Source organism: Perognathus longimembris, chromosome 26 (assembly GCF_023159225.1).
Source record: "Perognathus longimembris pacificus isolate PPM17 chromosome 26, ASM2315922v1, whole genome shotgun sequence".
In the NCBI taxonomy this organism is placed as follows: domain Eukaryota; kingdom Metazoa; phylum Chordata; class Mammalia; order Rodentia; family Heteromyidae; genus Perognathus; species Perognathus longimembris.
Window position 1 is genome coordinate 12,792,502 of NC_063186.1, and position 5,546 is coordinate 12,798,047.

Consider the following 5,546-nt stretch of genomic DNA (forward strand, 5'->3'; position numbering starts at 1 on the left):
TATTTTGATCATCAGAAGGGAACAGAGTAGTGAAAACATGAATAAGGATCAGAATTTGAGATATTTTGAGAGACACATCTCCACAGACTCAGTACATCAGTAGGGAGAGTTTTACTTTAGCCACACCACTTCCTAAATCTCTAGGGAGGACAAGAATAAAGGTTTTTCACAGTCAGCTCATGTAAAAATACAAAACGATAGAGTCATTGGAATGTTGATAAGTAGGATAAGACTCGCCATTCAGACATCATACACAAAAAGGGAAATACTTGAATTGTACCACTTGTCCATAATTGAGAGATTGAAGGCAGGGATTTTGGAACTCTCTTAGTGCATTACTCTGTCATTTCAGATTTACAATGATGAGAATACTGGGTGGAAATGATTCCTTGACTGAGTTTATTCTTGCTGGATTAATAGATCAGCCAGAACTCAAACTACCCCTCTTTTACATATTTCTAATAATCTATATTGTCGCCTTAGTGGGTAATCTAGGCTTGATCACTCTTATTGTTCTAAATTTTCACCTCCGCACTCCCATGTACTATTTCATCTTCAACCTCTCCTTTACTGATCTCTGTTACTCTTTTGTTTTCACTCCCAAAATGTTGAATTTCGTCTTAAAGAAGAATGTCATTTCCTAGATTGGGTGCAAATTCAGCTCTTTTTCGTTCTCTTTTTTGTAACATCTAAATGCTACATGTTGACCTCGATGTCCTATGATTGCTATGTGGCCATATGTAATCTATTATTGTATAAGATAACCGTGTCCCAACAGGTCTGTTAAGGGCTGTCTTTTGCTGCCTACACAATGGGCTTTGCTGGAGCCATGGTCCACACGGGCTGCATGCTTAGACTGACCTTTTGCAATGTCAAGGTCATCAACCACTACTAGTGCTTTCTTGTACAAGCACCTATGAGATTATAGTCATCATTGTTGTAGGCATTAACATCACAATCCCCAGTTGTACCATCTTATTTCTTATGTTTTTAACATCAGTACCATTATCCAAGTTAAATCCACTCAAGGAAGAGCAAAAGCCTTCAGTACCTGTACTTCCCACATAATGGCTGTTGGAGAATTAAGGTCTCCAACCAGTGGAAAAATTTAGCCCCGGCACGGTTACTCTGATGCCTCATTAGCACACTAATAGGCCCTTGGGAACACATTCCCAGAAAGGAGTTTCTGGTGTTTGTGGGCCAAAGGAAGCCACCAGTTGTTGTGAGAATCTCCTTTTTCCCCCTACTTAGCAAGTCTCCCTTAGGAGACTTGCTAGATCAGCTGCCTTTAGTGTTAGATTCTCTCTGTAAACAGGAAAGTCTCCTCACTAGATTCTCACTATAAACAGGAAAGTCTCCTCACTAGATTCTCACTATAAACAGGAAAGTCTCCTCACTAGATTCTCACAGTAAACAGGAAAGTCTCCTCACTGTTATTTCACAAGTATTTGGAGAAGTCAAGATTGATGTTATCTAGCCTTAAGGAGATAGTAGCTAGGAGATAATTAGTTCTACCTCGGTTGTATACAGTTCCTTGTTTTGATATCAATAATCTTTGTAGTCACTACCTCCTGTTATTAGAAAGGCATTTGTACCAAGTTCCTGCCCTCACAGTAGGAAATTTCCTCCACTTCTGTATTTGAGACAAATGTCATGCTGTATTGATCTTTTACCCTGTAATTGTAATATTGGTTTCTAACCCTATATAAACCCTGGCCCTCTTGAAATAAAGTATGCATTGGTTCACTCGCCTTGCATCCCCCGTGTCCTGATTTCGACTGCAGTTACCCAGGTTCAACAAATGGCTATTATTTTTTAATCTGCATCATTCATGTATCTTAAATACTCTTCTGGATCTATGGAGCAGGGACTATTTTCTTCTGTTTTCTACACTAATGTTGGGCCCATGCTCAATCCTTTGATTTATAGATTGAGGAACAAGGATGTCAAAGTGGGACTGAAAAATGTTCTGGTAAAAATTCAAAGGGGAGACATATTTAGAAGCAATAATGAGGCAACCAGTCACAAATTTTAATCATTTTTTACCCTTTACCGATGAAAAGCTTTTTATTGAGAAACATGTCACTCTACAAACGATGGCATGTGTTGTTTAGTTGGCTTTTTTTTCCAGTGTAGATAGTATTATTTTTCTGTATTTTTAGTATATGTAACTTATATGCTTCATAGTGAATAACAGATCCCTACAAGAGCATAAGGATTTGATGACTTCCATATTACCAACCATGAAAAGGCAAATATGGAATCAGATCCTATTTATTTTACATTTAATTCTATTTTTATTAACTTATTTCTTTGCTATATGACAGTTTTGTTTGTTTTTAGAAAGGTGAAATGTGCCCCACATTCTAGTTACTTCTGAAAGTATTATTCAATGTATTATTGAAGGGCATATATGTACTCTTCACCTTTCATTGTCAAAGGCAGCTTTACTGGAAGGTCCAGAAGGAGTACATGTGCATTTTAGATTTCAAGAAGGACCCATGTTAGTTACTATTGTAAATCTTGAATTCCTTACTTGCTAGTGTGGCAACCAGTATTCGAAAAGGAATGGATAGTTTTTGTTAAGAATCTTAAAATATTAATTTCCAGCATGGAAACACCAAATATTGAATCATTAGAAATACTTCATACAATTAAGATGTACCCAATAAATTTTACCATGAAAAAAGTATCTTGATCATGTTGAACTCTACTTTTACTTTTTTCCATATCAATCTGTACAGTGCTAAAGTCACAAACTATACTTAAAACACAGGCTATTTTACTTAATTTCTTGACTTTACTACTGCTTTTTTCATCTGTATATTTAGAATGTTAGATATATATGAAATTTAAAATATCTTATTGGATAATGTCAAGAATAATTTACCATTATAACTAATATAACACATGACAAGAACATGTTAAAACTAATAACACATTTATTGCTGATAAGGATCATATGAAATGTATTTTCAGTAAAACACTTACCTCTGTTTAAATTGAAGGAAGTTTTTTTTTTTTTTTTGGCCAGTCCTGGGCCTTGGACTCAGGGCCTGAGCACTGTCCCTGGCTTCTTCCCGCTCAAGGCTAGCACTCTGCCACTTGAGCCACAGCGCCGCTTCTGGCTGTTTTCTGTATATGTGGTGCTGGGGAATCAAACCTAGGGCCTCGTGTATCCGAGGCAGGCACTCTTGCCACTAGGCTATATCCCCAGCCCCAAATTGAAGGAAGTTTTGACACCTATGAATAAAATTTCGATGTGTATCTATATGCAAAAATTTTAGACTAATCTTTCTTTCACATTAAAAGTTATTAATAAAAAACTATTTGGGCTTGAAAATTGAAATAAATTGCATATCAAAACTTAAAAAATGCATTAAGTAGACAGTGCTTTGGGAAGTGACTATAGTCCTACTAGAAGTTCACTTGAATCTGAGTTTGAGACCATCCTAGGTAGTATTGAGATTGACAGATCCACTCTGTAGTACCATATTAAGATTAATATCTTTGGTTGAAATTTCATAGCTTTTCTTTCAAATGGTTCTCCTTTCCTTCACTTCTCCCATCCCTTCTCTTCCCTTGTAACAAAGGCTTGAGTATCAGACATCAACTTCAATATATGGATTTAGACTCTCTTTCCATTTTATTTTACTTTGACACTAAATACTTTTCCTCTTATAACATTAGCCATATGTTTACATTTTGAAATATATGGCACTTTTCTGAGCATATTTAGCAATTCAGTATCACATTCTCCATTTTACTTATAATATCTGTTAGTTCAGTTCTGTATTTTATGTGTATTCTGTATTTTATTTGATAATATGGTAATATTTAACTCTTTTGAGTTAAATTACCACTAATTTCTTTAAGGGTAGATATTTTCATTTTTCAAAAAGTAAAGAAAGATGAAAATACTCCATGATGTGTCTCAATTAAAGGGATGACCATTTGACATACTTTGCTGTAGTTGAATATGACAATTATACAGACAAAGAAAGGAAAGTATTAGAGAATTCTGCAATGTAAGGACTAGGCTGGGATCTTTCTGTATTCATTCAACGTTTCTCCATAGGTGCATTGATATTATTAGAGGCGTAGCAATGACCTTCATCATAAGCCCTAGCCTAGAATGTAAGCTCTAGCCCTGACACAAGTATCTTCTGAAATATGATTTGACATGTTTTAATTTGGGGACATAACCAATTTTTGTATAACATTAATCAGAGTTCTTCTTAATATTTTCATAGAAGAAACATACTTTAATGAATTGCCAACACTTCCTAGGGTGGTCTAGCCTCCAACTTCCAAACTCAAGCCTTAGGATGGACAGATTAGCTGTGGGAAAATGTCATAAACTTAACCACTTGCTAAGTCACGAGTAGACAGACAGCTGCTTGACCATTTCAGGACATTGTGGAGGAATAACCTTCCATAAAGTATGTATGGAGGTGGTTTATTATGCAGACCTGAGCACAGAAACCCATCCCTTGGGATAGAGATTCACCATTCACACAGACATGTGGGCACCACCACTCCTCAAAAATCCAGTCCTACTCTGGTGCTGCATATCCAACAGGAGGTTGGGGAAATTTTGAGACACCTACAAGAGTGGGTTAATAAGGCTAATTCCTACACACATCCTGTCCAATGTCAAGGATCAGGAGACATTCAGGATGGGAAGCAGACACCAGGATAGGAGCACAGGGTGGATCCATCAGGGGAACCACTTGAAAGATGAGTGGTTGTCCACACTGAAAACTCCCCGAATGGAAGATTTTTGGGGCATAGTCACCCTACTGCTCACTAAATTCATGACTTCACCTCTTCATAGAAGGGCCATCTTTAACCAAGAACACAAATACACATCCATGCATGCCCCTGATGGGTAGGCAACATATAAGAAATTCCATACAAGACACATTGAGTTTTCACCCACTCTATACTGCCTCAGTCCCCATAATGATGGCCTTTCTATCTCAATCCCTGCAATGTGAGTGGCTTAGGCATGTCATAGGTAGCAGGCTGGTCCAAGGCAGGAAGTGACATGAATGTTGAACCTTAGGCACCCTGAGGACCCATGTGGGCACTCCAAGACCACCATGAGAGAATATGTTGGGGCACCTGGCATTTTTGTGAAAGTATGGGAATCTGCACGCATTAACTCTCTGCTTTGGAGCTGACCACACATGGAAGGAGTTGCTATAGAGAATCAAGATCAGAATGTTCTCTTCTGGTGTACAGGTCTGGCTAAATAGACTGATTCTATCTCCAAAAAAGTGTCTTCCCCCACGTGTGTGTGTGTGTGTGTGTGTGTGTGTGTGTGTGTGTGTGTGTGTCACAAACCTAGAGCCTGAAATCAAGGTCTGGGCATAGTGCCTGATCTGTGCTTCAGGATAGTTAGCGCTCTTCCACTTGAACCTCAGCTCCACCTCTGGATTCCTGTGGATGGACGGGGAAACTTTGGCTATCTTATGTCATCCACTGGAATAGCTAAAGTTACCAACATGAGATACCAGCCACAGACTTCAAGACTTTCTTTT

General features: G+C 37.9%; 1 pseudogene; it reads left to right on the plus strand.

Moving 5' to 3' along the window:
- Positions 1-359: 359 nt before the first annotated feature.
- Positions 360-2,035, plus strand: LOC125342380 (annotated as a pseudogene).
- Positions 2,036-5,546: the final 3,511 nt, after the last annotated feature.